We start from the raw sequence: 19,823 nt of genomic DNA, 5'->3' as shown, positions 1-19,823 counted from the left end.
GTTGCCCAGGCTTAAAAGCCTTTCTTATTGATATCTGAAAAGGGTGAAGTTTTAATATGACACACTGGGCCTGTGCCTAGTTCTAGAGTCTCATTTTGAGTGTCTCTTCCCCATGGATGCTATAGTTCAGCAAACTTAAAATTGAACTGCCCCAAACTCTCTCACTTGCCTCTCTGTTTTTCCTTAAGTGCAGTTACTTCTTTTCTTTGCAATATTCTTTTTTGTTTCTCTTTCTTTCTTTCTTTTTTCCCATTCACCACTGATCAGAAGGCAGGAATATTTTCTTTCTTGATTGCCCTTTTTAGGAAATCAACTTGAGTTTCAATCCTAACTTTGAGATATTCCTTTGTACTCCAGTCAGTTTGTTGTCCCTTTTTAAAATGTTTCCGGCTGGGTGTGGTGGCTCATGCCTGTAATCTCAATGCTTTGGGATGCTGAGGCAGGAAGACTGCTTGAGGCCAGGAGCTCAAGACGAGCCTGGGCAACAAAGTGAGGCCCCATCTCTGCAAGAAATTTTTAAAAATACAATAAGATAGAGAGGAAATAAGATAATTACTTCTGAAGGAGGTAACATGTTCTATAAATCAGAAGTATGACTGGAGGTATGAGGTATCCTGGAGGTATGAGTGGATTTATCTGCCTGGTAAGGCCCAATTCTCTTTGTTATTAAAGCAGGAAATCAACACGACTCAAGTTTAGCACCAGGTAACGTAGGTTTCATGTGGCAAGATGACTTAGCTAAACCTGATCATCATGTTTGAAGCCAATGGCTGCTGATCTTTACTTCCCTATCAAACCTGCTGCAATGCTTTATAGTAATGGCTATGTACTTTCTATACACTGTCTCCTTCAGTCTTATGTCTCTTTCCAATACTCAGAGTGGAATGGAGTTTAGGGATTGCTCCCTGGTCTATCCAATTTTCCAAAATTACTACTCTGGGTAAGATTTTTTTTTTTTTTAATTTTTTGAGACAGGGTCTCACTCTGTTGCTCAGGCTGGAAGGCAGTAGCACCATCACAGTGCACCGTAGCCTCGACCTCCAAGTCCCAGGCTCAAGTGATCCTCCCTCCTCAGCCCTACAGGCGTGTGCCACTGAACCTAGCTAATTTTAGATTTTTTTTTGTAGACTCCCTAATTTGCCCAGGCTGGTCTCAAACTCCTGAGATCAAGCAATTCTCCCACCTCAGCCTCCCAAAATGTTGGGATTACAGGCATGAGCCACCACACCTAGCCAAGATATTCTTCACTGTATTCCACGGGACCATACCTCCTGTCCAGGGAGAACTCCCTGGCTCACAAAAGATAAGAGTGCACTCTCTATGCCTAGCTTCTTTTTTTATATTTATTTATTTGTGACAGGGTCAGGGTTTGCTGCCCAGGCTAGAGTGCAGTGGTGCAATCATGGCTCAGTGGCTCACTGCAGCCTGGACCTCCCAGGCTCAAGTGATCTCCCACCTCAGCCTCCTGAGAAGCTGAGACTACAGGCGCATGCCACTACATCTGTCTGATTTTTGTATTTTTATTTTACAGAGATGGGAGTCTCCCTATGTTGCCCAGGCTAGTCTCAAACTCCTAGGCTCAAACATTCCACCTGCCTTGGCCTCCCGAAGTGCTGGGATTACAGGCATGAGCCACTGTGTCTGGCCCCACACTTGGACTTCGTAGGTCTGAAACTTCATTTTATTCAAGAGCTATTCTTAATATAATAGTTTGTGGTTTAAGATTATAGCTATTAAGTTTTATTAAAGACAGAATTTTCTTCTCAGTCTTCTAAAAAGCTTTTTTTTTTTTCATATTCTCTTGGCTTTAAAGAGAAGAGCAGTGTAAAAGTGGCTAGCCTGCCCCTTTAACTGCAAGTTCCCCTTAAATCTTACTTTCACTTCCACTGTGTTACTGAACCTCCTCTCTGACAAAGGTCTAATGACTTCCTAATTGACAAATCAAAAACTGCCTTCTCTGCTGACAGCCTCTACATTGAAAGCTCTCGTTCCTATCACTTCTTTTACAGTGCAAATCTCAGTTAATTTCTATTCTCATTCTCCTTTGTCTTCTCTTTCAATCTCACTCCACTCTTTTCCTTGGGTTACTAAGGACAAACATATCCCTTTATTTTCGTACCTATAGCAGTTTTTGTACTGCTGTTAATAACCCTTAGTATAGGCTAAGTTCTCACTTTACCTGTACACGATTGCTGCTGTGGTTTGTTTGCGTGTATTGCTCCAAAATTCATATGATGGAACCTAACCCCCTAGGAGGTGGTATTAGGAGGTGGGGTACTTCGCAGGTCATTAGGCTATGAGAATTCTGCCTTCATGGATAAGATAAATGCCCTTTTAAAAAATGCATCATAGAGCTGCCTCCCTGCTCCCATGCCTTTTGCCATATGAGGACACCTAGACTGCATTATCTCTGAAAAATGAGCCTTTTTCTTTTCTATTCTCCTTCTACCATGTGAGGACACAGCTTTACCTCCTTCTCCAGAGGATGCAACAATAAGGCACCATCTTGGAAGCAGAAAGCAGCCCTCACCAGACACCAAATCTGCCAGCACCTTGATCTTGGATTTCCCAGACTCCAGAACTGTGAGAAATAAATTTTTATTTTTTATCAATGAGCCAGTCTAAGGTATTTTGTTATAGCAATGCAAACGGACCAAGATAATTACCTTTTTTACTAGCATATTTGTTACTTGAGCATGAAGTTTTATCTTTCTTTACTGCCTTTTACATAGGAGGTAATCAAATGTGTTCTAAATTCAGGTTATTAAATTATATAATGAATTAGATTATATTGCCACTGTGTTGTCTCTTTTCACCAAAATCTACTAATAAATAGTTATGTTAAGAAATTAAATATATTGCCGGGTGTGGTGGCTCACGCTGTAATCCCAGCACTTTGGGAAGCTGAGGTGGGCAGATCACAAGGTCAGAAGTTCAAGACCAGCCTGGCCAAGAGACCAGCCTGGTCAATATGGTGAAACCCCATCTCTACTAAAAATACAAAAATTAGCCACGCGTGGTGGCAGGTGCCTGTAATCCCAACTACTCAGGAGGCTGAGGCAGTAGAATTGCTTGAACCCTGGAGGTGGAGGTTGCAGTGAGCTGAGATTGAGCCATTGCACTCCAGCCTGGGTGATGGAGCAAGATTCCGACTCAAAAAATAAAAAAATAAAAATAAATAAATAAATAAATAAATAAATAAATAAAATAAATTATATTAAAATATCACAAATTAAAATCAACACCAAAAATAAAAGCATTACGACAATGGACTAGAAAATTTAAAAACAATAAAAACAAAAAAAATCAATGTTGAGCCATATGCCTGAGCATCAGTTTACTGTCTAGATTTAGCATGAGTATAACTTGGGCTGTTAGCTTGAGTAGGCATACATTAAGTAGACAAAAGAGAAAGTTATTCCACACAAACAATATTTTTAACAGGTTAAGCTTAAAATCCTTTAATATGCAAGGACTTACTTCTGGTTTCAAATAGCAAAGTATGTTGAAATATGATGATTTTTAGTCATTGGTCAGAAAATTTATTTTAGTCTAATTTTCACTAACAAAATTTTACAAGTAAAACATGGCAGAGGTATACAATTTTAACTAAAATTTAAAAAAATCCAGCAGAATAAAACAAACCCTTTTTTTTAAAGAAGCCATCACATTAAAAAAACCATCACATTAGGCCGGGTGCAGTGGCTCATGCCAGTAATCCCAGCACTTTGGGAGGCCAAGGTGGGCAGATCACTTGAGGCCAGGAGTTTGAGACCAGCCTGGCCAACATGGTGAAACCTTGTCTCTACTAAAAATACAAAAATTAGCTGAGTGTGGTAGTGTGTGCCTGTAATCCTAGCTACTTAGGAGGCTGAGGCACAAGAATCACTTGAACCTGGGCAGCGGGGTTGCAGTGAGCAAAGATTGTACCACTGCACTCCAGGCTGGGTGACAGAGTGATTATTCTGTCTCAAAAAAAAAAAGCCATCACATTAATAAGAATGCCCCCTGGTATTATTAAACTCTAGCTGTAGAAGCATTACAAAGAGGAAATTCTTTACCAGCACTTCTTTCCTCATTGTCACACCCCACAGCCTACTCTCTCAAAAATGAAGTTGCTTCTATCATGAGCAATCCCAGGGATGGCAGGAGAAACATATACACACACATACCGGCAGAGAGTTAGAACTAATCCTTTCCACTGCATGTCCACAAAAAAAGACTGTGTTTACATTTTCAGCTAGAGATCATAGGAAAAGCTTATTCTTTGCAACTCTGTCTCTTAGCTTAACTGTTGACCCAAAGTCTTTGTTTATTTAATGAGTCCAACTCATGTTGTATGAGATATCCCTATTGTGTCTATTACCCTTTCTTCTTGTGCTCTCTGTCTTGACTACAGTACAATTACAGTACAAAGCAATAAAAGAGACACTTTCCTTTATGTTTGCGAGAATAGAGCCTATTGACATATGGTTTACAAAACAATTATGAGTACACTTACAGTGCCCATTGAATTAAGAGGGTTGGCTCAGTTTGGAAAACCCTAGCATATGTATAATTTCTAAATCTGTAATATCTAGTAATCTACTTGATAAATTAATTGAATTTATTGATTAATGTAATAAAAGTCCATAGCTGATCTGAAATCTTTCAAGAAAAGTAATTATTTTATATTTATATTTAATCTATTAGATCTCCAGAGAACATGATTAGAATTGAGCCCTTCAAAATATTCTGAAATTACATCCTCATGGAATGGCAAGAAGTAATAATTGTTCTGCTTGGGGAAGTCAGAGAGGGTTCCAGAGCAGAGTATACACACATGAACCTACTCCCTCTCATTTGCTTACTGCAGACATTGCGAATAAAGCTCACACTTCACTCTTTTCCTCTGTTTCTAGATGTGGTCTTTCATTTCCTCAGCAGAATACTCCTGGCATGATCTTTAAGGAATGAAATGTTGTCTACCAACCTCGGCTGAGTGTACACAGTTCTGGGAAAATGTGCATCTTAGACTAATCTGATTTAGTAAGTGAATATAAAATGCTCCCCAGGACACCTTGCTAGTAAAGACTCCAACTAAGATTAGAGTATGAATTAATAGAGCCAAGAATGGACATTGGAGTGGGAATTTACCAACTAGCAATTTATTTTAATGATTATTTCCTGATAACTTCTGAAATATTTTTAATGTTTAGAGAATTTGTTTAGCAACTGAAAGGAAAACTTTCTACTAAAAAATATGCCATGCACATTTAAAAACATTCCAATTGCTCCACTGTCTTTCATATCTATCTCTGTTTGCTAATATCTATAATGCAAATTTTAGAAAACACATCTTGACTCAGCAATTTATGAATTATTTTACTCCCTATCATATTAGCAGTACATTTTTTTTCCTTTCCCTTCTAGGTTTGTTTTTCTTCAGGAAAGGAAATCAGATACAACATAGATGTTGTGTTTCACGATGTCTTTTTCAAAATATTTTGACAACCTGGGTAATAAACCCTGCAGGAAGGGCTAGAGTAGAGTAATGATGATGAAAGTGTCACAGTTTTGAAAATATAAACATACAGATTTAATGGGTACTTTTGTGAATCCCTTTGTCATCAGCAGGTCAGGTACCTGATGCAGAAAGGGAGGTCAGATTTAAGGACAGGGTCTCTTTCCCACACAGGCAGGAGTGCCCGGCTAATGTGGGTTCAAGAACAGAGTAAGGCTCCTGATTTCCCAGCACATCTTTGTCTATCAGTGTAGTCTACATGCTAAGCTTAAGGTGTCTAGCCTAAGATTTTGGTCTGGGATTAAATATGCTACTGGAAAAGCACTTAGTTTAAATCTAGATTAAACTTAAATTTCCTAAATTTATACATATATCTAGGTACAACAAAATATCAATTCAATTTGAAAAGAGACACTTCTCAAAAGAAGACATTTATGCAGCCAAAAGACACATGAAAAAATTCTCATCATCACTGGGCATCAGAGAAATGCAAATCAAAACCACAGTGAGATACCATCTCATACCAGTTAGAATGGCAATCATTAAAAAGTCAGGAAACAACAGGTGCTGGAGAGGATGTGGAGAAATAGGAACACTTTTACACTGTTGGTGGGACTGTAAAGTAGTTCAACCATTGTGGAAGTCAGTGTGGCGATTCCTCAGGGATCTAGAACTAGAAATACCATTTGACCCAGCCATCCCATTACTGGGTATATACCCAAAGAATTATAAATCATGCTGCTATAAAGACACATGGAGATGTATGTTTATTGTAGCACTATTCACAATAGCAAAGACTTGGAACCAAGCCAAATGTCCAACAATGATAGACTGGATTAAGAAAATGTGGCACATATACACCATGGAATACTATGCAGTCATAAAAAATGATGAGTTCATGTCCTTTGTAGGGACATAGATGAAGCCAGAAACCATCATTCTCAGCAAACTATTGCAAGGACAAAAATCCAAACACAGCATATTCTCACTCATAGGTGGGAATTGAACAATGAGAACACATGGACACAGGAAGGGGAACATTACACACTGGGGCCTGTTGTGGGGTGGGGGGAGGGGGGAGGGATAGCATTTGGAGATATACCTAATGTTAAATGACGAGTTAATGGGTGCAGCACGCCAACATGGCACATGTATACATATGTAACTAACCTGCACATTGTGCACATGTACCCTTAACCTTAAAGTATAAAAAAAAAAAGAAAGAGGCTTAATAAATCCCTGGTGGTATTGAACCCTCACTATGTGTCAGATGTTGTATTAGTGTTTCACGTTCATTATCTCATTTAATCCTTAGAGGAAAAAAAAAAAGAGTTATAGGTATGATTATTTCTACTTTACAAATCAGAAAACTGAAGTAGAGATATAATAGGCCCAGTTAATGGAAAGTGACAGATTAGGAAAAGATTTATATCTAGAATATTTAAGCTCCTCGGGAAGAAAGAAGACACAATAGAAAAATGACCAAGGAATTAAAATAAGCAATTCCCAAAGGGAAAACCTGAATGGCTAATGCATTTTTAAAGAGATGGGCACTTTAGAAATCAGAGAAGTGCATGTTAAAGGCATGCTGAAATATTTTTATATATGAATCGTGTTGTTAACAATTAAAAATTTAGATAATATTTACAGCTGGAAAGAATGTGGAAAAGTAGGAAGTCCACTTTGCACTCTGTTCCAGTACAGCCATTATAAATAGCTTTATTCAGTTTATTGACACTAAATAGGAATATACCCAATGTCCCAGCACTTTTACTCCTGGGTATATATCTGTATTGTTTTTTTCCCACATCAGTTATTTAAAGTGTCTCACCAGACCTCCTTGAGGCTTTTAAGGCTTTTTGCACCAACCTAATATCTAAAGAACGCAGGCACGCTTTGGAAATCCAAGAGATACCTACAGCATGAGCTCTTGGGGGTCTTATCTTTGAGCTCTAGGACTGAGCTGAGTCTCTGATTCAAATTTCCAGGATCTGTGCTAGGAATTTTGTCTTTGGAAGAGCTCACCTCAAAAGCTCTCAGTTCCTCCTTAAATAGTACAATCAGGCTTATCCAATGGGTTAAGACAAAGTCAACAATAAAGAAGCTAACTTTGGGCTTGGCGTGGTGGTGCATTCCTGTAATGCCAACACTTTGAGAGGCCAAGGCAGGCAGACTGCTTGAGTCCAGGAGTTCAAGACCAGCCTAGGCAACACTGCAAAATGCCATCTCTACAAAAAACAAAAAAAATTAGCTGGACATTGTGGTGCATGCCCATAGTCTCAGCTAGTCCAGAGACTGAGGTGGATGGATTGCTTGAGCCTGAGAGGTCGAGGTTGCAGTGAGCTGAGATCCTACCACTGCACACCAGCCTGGGCGACAGAGTGAAAGGAAGATAACTTTGGGTATCTAGGAAAGTTTCAAACCCTGAACAGAATATCATGAATTCCATTGCCCTTTCCTTGGCAAAGGGTCAAAAACCAGACTTCCAGGCACCTCCAGAGATACAGATAGAGCTCTTCCTGTCCAGCTGGAAATCAGCCCTATCTGTACTGGATCCCGCAGAAACACTTCTTCACTTACAAAGAGAAATGTGGGCTATTGTCCATATAAGCATGTTTTCCATAACAAAGATTAGAAATGTTAAACATAAGAAAATGAAGAGACACAATATGTGATATGCATATGATGGAATACTATAGAACAGTAGAAAGAATAATATCTATCTATATCGACAGAGATATCAAAAGTAAAATATTCAGTAAAAACCACAATCATGACATTTTCATGATACATAGTATATAATGCAATTTTGATCATAAAACATACAAGCATATACTATATATTATTCAAAAATCCCCATGGATATAAATAATGGCATGGACAGTGGTTTGGGAAGAATGCAGATTATGAAAGAAATAATCAATGCTTATTCTAAGAGGGAATTGGATTAGGAATGGATCAAAGGAAAGAAAATAAGATATATGTGTGTATGTGTTTGTGAGAGGGAGAGAGAGAGATTGAGGGAAAAAGAGAGGAATTGGGAAGACTTCCACACAACATAGTCCTCAAAACTGCAATAATAGATAATATAATAAAAGAAAAGCAAAATAATTATAGCTGGGATTCAAAGAAGACATATTTCTGTGGATTAGAAGTAGAAAAACAACAACAAAACCCTAAGTAGGGCTGAAGTTATGGGCCTAAAGTGCTCTGGATCTGAGTAAAAAGAAAAAAAGATACAAGTTTGGCTCCCGTTGGAGGCAGAAGTGCCTCTTACAATTTGGGCTACTGGAACTATGACTGTTACTTTTGAAAAACAGAATTGAGTGGGTGGGCATGATTTGAGTAAGGCAATTAGAGTGGGAGGAGAGAGAGAATATTAATAATCACATGAAATTATTTCTTAAGTCTACAAAGTAAAATTTCAAATTATATTAAGTAGCATAACACTCAGAAAGACATACACAATGATTAAGCACTCAGATGACAAATTTCTTCCACATCAAATTATGGTCAAAGGAATAAGTGTGTTTTAGATTATTTAGGAAGTAAAAAACAGGAAGATTGAAACAATAAAATATGAGTATAAAAGAAACATCAATTAAAATCTTGATAATAAAAATGTAGACACTAAAACATACATAGATATAACTTCAGGCTGAGCACAGTTGGATAGAGAACTAGTAAAGACTAGGACTTTAGTTGCACGTCAATAAAGCATGTAGGCTGACCAAATAACATACTTACTGTATTTATTATTTGATTTCCAGCATCCCCAATCTTTTTCCCCCAGAATGGAGCCCACAAAATACCCTTTTCTTGGCTGGGGGATCTCTCTCCTCCATAGTGATACTTGAGCAATCTGTTCTAGTTATTGTTTGGTTTTAATTCGATCCATTTCTCCTCTAATGGGTGTAGAATAATATGGTTTTGATTATTTGCGTATCATTAGATAGCTTTATTTGCTCTGACAGATGAATGATTCAGGGCTGGGTATAGAGTCTTGATTACAGTCCTTTTCTCTCGCCCTTCTCTCTCTCTGTCTCTCTCTCTCTTTTTTTTTAAAGGGAGAAGTCTTTTTAAAATTGGGATACCTCCTTTTATTGGCATAAGAATGAAGGTTCTGGATTAATCATATCATTGCTTTATTTTCACAATGGATTTTTTTTCTCAAACTCTTTCAAAACTAAACAGACTTATTTGTAAATAGGTCCTTCTGTGTTAAAACTGCTTCCCAACCCACAAAGATTACACTTCCTCTTAACTTCTCTAGATACAATTTCATTTACTCATTTTATCCAACATACAAAAAGCCACTTTTTGTTGGCAATTAAAAAAGAACCATGAGGTTCTCAAATGACTTTCCACCAAGTCACCAAAATCAAATCACCAATATCCAAATTTTTTTAAGCAATGACAATTTCTGTTTTCCAAAAAACATATTTATGGACTGAAATTCAAACTCTATATTGCCACCAGTGTAATTATGCAATAGCATACAAAGCCTTAGGATAGAGGGTGTGATTCATTACAAAATACTTGTGGTCAAGAAAATATTGCCTGTCTTCAAATAAATAGAAGGGGCAGAAAAATAAATATGCTTGAAGATGGTTATTTTCACAAGTAAACAAAAAAGTACACATTTAAAAAACAAAGCAAAAATATACTTGAACTTCAAAATGACTCGGGCAGTGCTTGGGGAAATTTGTTATAAAGCAAGGTTTCATCTTAGACTTCCCGTCTCTCCCAGTGTTTAGTTATGCAAATAGAAAAAGAGGCTTGTAGAGAAGGATTTCACCAAGCTGAATCCATGATAGGCATAGCTATTGGATAAAGACTGCCGTAGTAAGTTTGGCCTATTATTGGCCTATTATTGCTGGCAAAACCATTCCACCAAATAACCTCCTTTTTATTTATTTTTTTCTTTTTTTTTTTTTTTTAAGAGATGGGGTCTTACTCTGTCACTCAGGCTGGAGTGCAGTGGTACAAACACAGCTCATTGCAGCTTCTGCCTCCCTGGCTCAATCCATCCTCCTCCTCAGCCTCCAGAGTAGCTGGGACTACAGGCATGCACCAACATGCCCAGCTAATTTTTGTGCTTTTTGTAGAGACAATGTTTTGCTATTTTGGCCAGGCTGGTCTCAAATTTCTGAGCTCAGGCAATCCACCTGCCTCAGCCTCCCAAAGTGTTGGGATTACAGGCGTGAGCCACACCATGCCCGGCCCTAATTTTTTTCTTTTCCTGTTTGAAAAAAGAAATTCTCAAAATAACCAAATGATGCAGGTCAAAAACAACTCTATCTAACTGCTACCAAAGAGCAATTCTAGTTCTAACGGGACACTTGAAAGCTGAAGAGTAAAATATGATGTAATTTTTTTTAATGCAAGCCCAAGCCTACTTTCAGTCAATGTGAATTACATTTACCTGGATCTCCACTTCTTTTTCAAATTCATTTTTACACCATGAAAGTATATTATTTGTCTGATTCTGTTTCTCTAATCTCTCTATCTCTTCCCTACTGGCTGTTATTGGTTTCTGGGGTCCCTAGAGATCTCCTTCAGTGCCAGCTCCAACTCTCTTTGTCCCAGACCAGGTTTGGATGTCTCCCCAGTTTCCATTTCCTCTGCACCCTACTGAAATTCCAACACACAACTAGAGCAGGAGGTAAACAATGCAGCAAAAATAAAACATTCTAGTTAAAGTCTTTAAATAGAGGATTTATCTTAAAGGATTCTTCATTGAAAGTAGATCAGCAAAGTTCTATGACTGTGGCTCTGAAAAAAAAATCCTGTGTTAAAAAGGCAGTCTGTCAAAATAGGCTGCTGTCTATATTAGAAATTACACAATAATTATGTCAAAAAGCTGTAATGCATAAGAAAAGTACTTTTCTTTCTTTCTTTCTTTCTTTTTTTTTTCTTTTGTTTTTGAGACGGAGTCTTGCTCTGTCGCCCAGGCTGGAGTGCAGTGGCATTATCTCGGCTCACTGCAAGCTCCGCCTCCCAGGCTCATGCCTTTCTCCTGCCTCAGCCTCCCGAGTAGCTGGGACTACAGGTGCGTGCCACCGTGCCTGGCTAATTTTTTGCATTTTTAGTAGAGATGGGGTTTCACCGTGGTAGCCAGGATGGTCTCGATCTCCTGACATTGTGATCTGCCTGCCTGGGCCACCCAAAGTGCTGGGATTATAGGCGTGAGCCACCACCATGCCTGGCCAAGAAAAGTACTTCTTAAACAAACGAGCAAAGTATTTATCATTTATCATCAACCCCACCATAAAATATTGCACATGATATTCAGTCTTCTAATTTTGTCTCTAAGGGGAACAAAAAAGAAAAAAAAAAAAAAGTCTGTTCAGATGCTCAAGTCTAACTTGAAAGTATGATGCCTGAGTCAGGTGCTCATTCTAGTTCAATGCAGTGCCCAAACAGCATAAACAGTTGCTAAAGAACATGATGAGTGATGGGGAAGAATGCTGCATCTCAATCACAAATCCTCGAGATGAGAAGGAACTGGTCTGGCAGGTATAACACAGGTGGGGAGCCCACACTACTTGAAGGACTTTGGAAATGTGCATCGCATCAAAGTGGCTCGGTATAATCCCGATCATGGTATCATTTGGGGGAACTTCACCTTTCAAAAGATCATCTTCATCTTCTTCCATCTCCTTTTTCATAGGTTTCTTAAACTCCTGAAGCTCTTCGACACTTATGTCTTCCTATATCTGATAAATAGAATCAATGACTTTCTTTGACTGCTTAAGCGCACAAGGATCAAAGGGGAAGAAGGCGTCCAATGGGTTGGTGCATGTTCACACCGAGTCTCCTCCAGCTGTATTTCTGGCCGTTGTTCCTCTCACTGATAGTGTAGCAGACTAGCTGATATTTATTCGTGACAGCAGCAAATAAGTTAACCACTGAGGGCAGGCAAATATTCAGAGGATTTAGCTGCCTAGTCACTATCCCTTAAAAATGTAGGCACTGAAGACATCTCAAACTTTCTTTCAGGTTTACGCTTAAAAGCTGCTTGTGTCTAAAAACAAAGGGGTGGAACACAGCTTGGAAGGCTGAGTAAAATGTTTGATGGAGAGCAATATCACAAAAAGTCTTCGTTCTCAGATCCTGGTTAGTAAGGTATTTGTGTGGCCAGTTAACCGAAAGACCTAGGCATGATTTTATAGTTGTAACGAGAGGAATGAATTTAGCTTTTGCCAAAGAGCTTCCAATATAATTTCCAGCAGCTCACCTGATGATGACAGGATTATTTGGATCCTGCATTTTTTTTCCCCAGAGACGTTCCAAAAATGCTTCTGAGAGTCGCAATTTTAAGCTACAGAGGTAAAACATAAAAAACTGTACATGACAGGAGGCAGGGGTTTGTCAAATATGTTTATCAGTTTGTGATATATTATAAATCCTTTATTTTGTTGTTATCAACCTTACCATGTATTTTACATAGCAGACATACTTCAAGTACTGCAAAAGCAAAGACAGCAGGATGTCCAGGCATTCAGCTACAGGGTGTGCCATCTGACCGAGCCATTTGGAGTCAGCCTTAGAAACAGTCTCTTCATCTTCGTTCATATTGAACAATCATTCCATGGAATCTGTCCCACCACAAGTTTGAGCTGCTGTTTCCTCAGCATCTTCAATATCCTGCCAGAATGTATTCACATCCAACTTGAATAGATTTTTAATAATAAGCTTCAGAATTTCATTCCTCAAGGTTGGAAAGTATATACTAATCTTTAGTAAGTTATGAATGTAACATTCCAGTGTTCTCTCTGATTGAACAAATGGAAATGTTTCCACCAGTATGGGCAAAAGAAACCACAGTGCCAGTGGGACATATCTTGCTGTTATTTGCAAGGTTGTATGACGTGTGTCAAAATCTGCAGGAAGGTAATCATCTCCATCATCAGAATCTGAAACATTTACATGGCTCTTCTTAATGATCATTCAAGGAGGGTACCCCAAATGGGAAGCAATTATGCTGAGACTTCGGCTAAGGAAGACAGTCTGTTGATACAAGACTACCCAGAGAAGCCAAATACTCTTCCACCACTGTTTGAATTCTATTCAACCAAGGCAATCTCAATGTAATACTGAGGAGCTGCTCAAAGTATTTTGCCAAGTACATGATAGAAGAGCAAAATTTTCACAGCCAGTTCAAGATCTGGTCATCCTTTATGTTTGGATCTCACAAGTGGCTCTTCAACATCTCAAAGTTAAATTTGTTTCACTCTTTGTACTTCAGCAAGACTTCTGTCCCTGTTCCATCAAGATGAATAATTTTTCTTGGGGGAGAGCTGGAAAAATCATTCTTGAATGCAAGCATATCTGAAATACTGGTCCATGACATACCCAGCTTCTTGACCACAGAAGCTGAAGCCTCTGCTTCCCCGGCAACCATGTGAGAAGCAGCCTGGTTGCCCCAGGGCTTAAAGTGATAGCTGCACCTCGCCTGGAAGCTCTTTCTCTTGATTACTATGTTACAACCCGACGTTGTTCAGCTATTTGCTTTATATAATGAATACTTTTAGGAAGAATTTTATCCGACTTCTAAAATTCATTATTTAAGAATGCTTTGTTATGGTAACTCACTTTAAGTCCTTTGTTAAATTTCAAGTTTTAATTTTCCCCCACTATTCAAAACATACTTAAATGCACCTATAGATAAAATCAAAAGCCTGCATAAAATATTATAAAGAAACTGGAAATAGATAAAGAAAAAAATCCCAGCTATAGCTTACATAAATCTGCTTCCTTAAATGCCAGATTTGTTACAAACACTTTGGAATATTTCATCGAAGTCTCATTATAGATGAAGAATGAGTTTTATATCTCAGGAAAATAAAACACAAACATATAATGCCTTTGCATCAATGTTCAATATAATATTTTCTCTTAAAAGAAACAATTTACATTTAAAATACATAAGCATTGGATGCACATGCAGAGATATAACTGCACCTGCTTTCTGCCCTGAAGAAATGTACTGCAATTCCTTCTAGTCTGTATTACAATCTGTTTTCTAGCTCCAAAAACTATTTCAGCAGTGTTGTTTTAAAAATTAAACTATTATAACGTAGCTCAAGCAAATGATGGATCTTAAACCGATATTCAGAGTATAGCCCTCTACCACTGATAGAAATTGATCCTTCTAAATCTCCAAAGTCAAAACATATTCAGGGGGGAAAAAGTCTCAATTTGACTTTTAAAGTGACATATTTTATTCTGCCCAGCCAATAATTCTGTAGTATCATTTGAACACCTATTGTGTGCAAAATGTCAATGGACTACCAGTAAGAAACAGGATTTTAAAGCTCTTTTAATTTTATTTATGTATTTTTTGGAAACTCACTATGTTGTCAAGGCTGGAATGCACTGGTTCCATCAAGGCTCACTCAGCCTCAGCCTCCAGGACTTGAGTAATCCTCTCACCTCAGCCTCCCACTGAGTAGCTGGGACCACAGGCATGTGCCACCATGTCTGGTTTATTTTTATGTTTTTTTTTTTCTTGTAGAGACAGAGTCTCCCTATGTTGCCCAGGCTGGTCCCAAATTCCTGGGCTCAAGCAATATTTTCACCTCAGCCTCCCAAAGTGCTGGGATTGCAGGCATGAGCCACCATACCTAGCCAGCTCTTTCAATTTTATACACCTATTGTTTTTTGTCCCTTGAATTGTTGCCTCTTTGCTTATGCTAAGTGAATCTCTACATTTACTATTGCTGAGCAGATGGTCTTCTGTTACTTTAGGCTGTGTTTTGATGAAGGTTTCTCTTAAGTGAAATCTCACTATTTCCATATTTCCATAATATACCACATTCAGTCTTTTTTCAACGTTTTTTGTTACATTGGTTCCCCACTTCTTACAATACCTTTCATATTTATTTCTGAAACTTCCAGTCTTAAATCCTGCTACAAAGTCTTACTGAAAACAAAGAAGATTTTTTAAAGCATTTTAGTCCTGATGATTCCACATAACATTAATATTTAACTACCTTTAATGTCATTATTTGCCCTTAACATTTTAATTATTTAATAAATATTGAAATTTTGGAATATGGAAATGAATATTTGAAAATATTCAAATAAATGTTGGACCTCCAAGTCGATCTTTTTAACCAAGATCTATGTCATTTCTTTCTTTGATTCCTAGCAGGGACTCTAGTAGGGGCACGCTATATGAATGTTGATTGACTGATTGTTTCTTCTATTTGTCATGCTGTTTGTCATTCCCATTTGACTCACTGCACAGGAGCCCAGTAGTTTTTCTGCTGCTATCCATCTTTATAGCTACATCATATGGTGGGTATGAGAACACAAAGGCTTTGATCAGCATTGAAAATGGACTCTCAAGGATCTCATATTGAATATTAGGTCCAGGCATGGAGTGAAATTGTATACTCATAAATATTTGCAAAGAAATCCACCAAATTTTGGAAGTAAGTTATTAAGTATTATGCTCTGAGCATTTATCTGCTTATAACACAATGCTTATCTAAGTTTCTAAGATTGAGACAATTCACAGGTAGAAAATCCACATGTGTAAGTGGCCTATTGGCCCTTTTCACTTAACATTGATTATATTCATAAGTTCCTCTAAAGGAAATTTAAAATCCTCTGTCTGTCATTTCAAAAATCTATTGCTCAGAAGACGAGACCACACTAACAAGCCACTCAAGCTGGAATGAACAGCAGAAATAAAACATCAAACGCTATTAAAGGAATTAACTAGAGAATTATTAAGAACTATCTGAGGATCAACATGGATCATGAAGCAAGAGGGCAAGGCACAGGCAACAAATCCAATCAGATCATCAGAAAAACTCTGGCCAATGATTTCCACTAGTGCTTCAATGGGAGGAACCAAGGTTATAACAAAAACTCACTGCAGAGATGTTATAGTTCATGGTGTATAAGCATTTAATGTACTGAAGTCTCATTACAGATATGGGTTCCACTACTTTTTACATACTCCTTCTCTTTATACAATCCCTTCAAAAATGGCCTCAAGATTTTGCTATATACAGAGCCCTGGTCTGTCTAGATGCAGACTTTCCATTAAGTTCCTATTCTGGTATGCAGAGGAGGAAAAAGCATGAAAGCCTCACCTCTGCAGAATGCTCTCAATTAATTCTTCATCAGTGTGCTACCTGTGCTACTGTGCTGAGATGTCAAATGTGATACAAAAATAAACCCAAATTATAGCATTCAATAATTTCAGTGAACTGTACAGTTTTAAATTATCCCTTATTAGTTAACAACATGAACTATCTATTTCAATCAGACTAACCTTTTAACTATGCAAAATACCTCTCCTCCCATTTCTTCCACCGCATGCAGACTCTCCCAGCACAGACACAGATGCCATGCTGTCACACTCCTTATGTCCTGTCTGTGTTTGCTCTCCTTGGATAGCTTCTTCTTTCTTTCAGCCCATCTGTGTCCTGACCATCTTTCAGAAGTCAGGGGTTGGGTGACACTCACTTGACAATACTGAGGACTTTTTTTCTCTAATCCCCTTTTATTATTGTCAGTCAATTACATCGAACTTGTTCAAGCAGATGAACATAGGACACACTCAGTCAACTTTATGATGATTTATTTCTCTGCAGATGGCATCATAAAAGCAAAAGTATCATATCTGCTACATGGAGTCAGCTGGGTGCTGCCCCTATCAGAATTTTGTCACTTAGCAGGGCACCAAAGGATGGGTGGCAGGAGATGTTTTGTACCTGATGCCAACTCAAATGTCAAAAAACAGCTCCAAATACATCAATATTTTCCTTGAAAACCTCTATGGAAGTGTCGTCAGTGCATTAATTTCAGACATTATGATCTAATTTATGTTTCTAACATGTACTATCAATTGATTTATGAGCACGGTCAAATACAGAGAAAATCATAATATAGGAAGCCTCTTTATAGGTATCCTCCTTCATTATTCTCTGCCTTGCACTTCAATTTATCCAGTGTTCCCATACTGCTTGCCTTTCCAATTATGTTTTAGTGCTTCACTTGTTTCAGAAATAGTTTCATATCAATGTATGAGAAGAAAATATCTAACATGAATTAACACATTAGGATTGGTTGAATTTGAAGCTGTCAGGGGCAGGTCACTGAACAATATATGGAGATTTTTTAAATTTTTTAAATTAAAAAATTATACATATTATTGTGATGGAGGGGGGATCTTTTCTGCTACTCTCTTAGGTTAAGTAACTAGGGGCTTGTAAATTAAACTAACAAGAGACAGATTAGCAGAAGGAAAAAGCATGGAGTTTAATTAATGTTTTACATGCATGGGAATTCACAGAAAATAAGGAAAACTCAGAGTGGTTTGACTTGGGGACATACATCATTTTAACAAAGGAAAAGGTGTTTGGGCTTCAAGGGTCAAGAAATCCTGGAGAATCGACCAGGAAGCTTATGAGGGAAGATAAGTGTTATTTTAGTAAGGCCTGTTGATGTCAATATCTCTTAGCGTAAATTCTTTCTCAGTGATTAATGCTCTTCTATGCCTGACACAGGGAAGGAGGAGGATCCCTTCACAAAGAGAGATTTATGCTCTACTTTTAGGCAGTTAAAGGGAGTGCAGAGAATTCTTCCAGAACTCAACTCAAAATAATTCTTATGCCAACGTGGCATATTTTGGGGTGGCATATTCTGATGCCCTTGACTGCTTACTGTAATGGGCACAAGACTGGATCATTGGTCTTTTATCCTTTTTAGAGAGGTTTATCAATTCCTAATTATTGTTTGAAGGGATTGAGTCTAATGTAGAAGGGAATGATGCTGTTTAACCAGGGCAAAAATTTCTGAGAAAGCAGAAGAGCAGAATCCATCAATAGCTTATAAAGGTAGTGTATTGTAATGGATAGTGAAGCAAACTCTGAAGGGAAAGATTCGTGTTCAACTCCCAGTTCAGTACAGTCAGCCCTCTGGATCCACGGGTTTTGTATCCATGGATTCAACAAAATGCAGGTAAAAAAATTATGAAAAAAAAGACAAAAATACAGCAAAAAAGACACAAATACAAATATATATAGCATTTACATTATATTGGGTATTGTAAATAATCTAGAGATGAATTAAAGAATTCAAGAGGCTGCACATAGGTTATATGAAAATAATGAATTTTTTTTTTTAGACAGGGTCTTGCTCCGTCGCCCAGACTGAGGTCAATGGCATGATCACAGCTCACTGCAGCCTCGAAATCTCAGGCTCAATCAAACCTCTCACCTCAGCCTCCCTAGTAGCTGGGACTACAGGTGCATGCCACTATGCCTGGTTAATTTTTGTATTTTTTGTAGAGACAGGGTTTTGCCCAAGGCTGGTCTCAAACTCCTGAGCTCTAGGGATCTGCCCACCTCAGCCTCCCAAAGTGCTGGAGTTACAGGTGTTAACTTTTTTTTTTTTTAATAGGGATTTGAGCATCCATTGATTTTGGTATCTGTGAGGGGTCTTGACACCAATCCTCTATGGATATTTAAGGACAATTGTACTTACTGTGAGAAATTTTTTTGGTTTCAGAATCTCTCTTAGTCAGTTTCTCAATGCATGAAATAGAGCTAATAAGCTAAAATTGTTATGAAGATCAAAGATAATAGTAAATACAAAGGTTCCAATATGTAAAACACTACATATGTAAAACATTTTACATATGTAACAATATGTAAAACACTGCAAAAATATAGTGTAACTATATTTAACATATATTTATATATGTTTATATATAGTGTAACTATACATAAACACTATTCTTTATTTTTCTCCTATAAGGTAATTTGGTTCTGTGTAGAGTTTCTCTGCTAAAAAACACAGAGAGTGCTACATTCTGTATTTCTCATGTCTGAAGTCAGTCCATTGTGCGCTGCTGATATTACCAAGCTCTGCTGAGATCTGCTTTGGGGTCTCCATGACACATTGAATAGAACATGACTTTAAAGTCAGAACACACAGAATTTATACTGAGAATCTGCCTTTTTTTTTAGTTCTGTAGCTTTTGTCAAAAGACAACCTCTTTGAGTCTGTTACCTTATCTGTAATAATACGATGTGTTATCTCCCTCACAGGGTTCCTGGGAGACTTACATAATATTGTATATGTCTAGGGATGTTTTCATGGGAAGTTTTTTTGAAAAGCTGTATGGAACTGTCATCAGTGCATTAATTTAAGATATTTATGGTCTTGTTTATGTTTCTAACATGTACAATCCATTGATTTATGAGCAAGGTCAAATATAGATGAGAATCAGTAGATGAGTTCTTGGTCACAGGAAGTTTTACACATGAAAACATGATCACGGAGTGCCCCTTTC

The 19,823-nt window shown here is 37.8% G+C and overlaps 1 protein-coding gene and 1 pseudogene across 3 annotated transcripts in view; both read right to left on the bottom strand.

The window, feature by feature from the left end:
• The window catches only part of KYNU (kynureninase), a 288,310-nt gene that overhangs the window by 168,794 nt on the left and 99,693 nt on the right, over positions 1-19,823 (bottom strand). The window contains exon 1 of one of the 3 annotated variants that reach the window (XM_063694804.1): positions 9,251-9,402. The exons of 1 other annotated variant lie outside the window; for it this stretch is intronic. The gene's annotated coding sequence lies outside the window, so the exon portion shown is untranslated. Of the gene's footprint in view, positions 1-9,250; positions 9,403-19,823 lie in introns of those variants that run through there. One more of the 3 variants, XM_063694806.1, reaches the window with a different exon arrangement.
• LOC109026006 (RNA polymerase I-specific transcription initiation factor RRN3-like) lies at positions 11,774-13,895 on the bottom strand (annotated as a pseudogene).

The sequence above is a fragment of the Gorilla gorilla genome, chromosome 11 (assembly GCF_029281585.2).
Source record: "Gorilla gorilla gorilla isolate KB3781 chromosome 11, NHGRI_mGorGor1-v2.1_pri, whole genome shotgun sequence".
In the NCBI taxonomy this organism is placed as follows: domain Eukaryota; kingdom Metazoa; phylum Chordata; class Mammalia; order Primates; family Hominidae; genus Gorilla; species Gorilla gorilla.
Note: the sequence above shows the minus strand (reverse complement) of the source record. Positions and strands in the feature narration are given on the sequence as shown.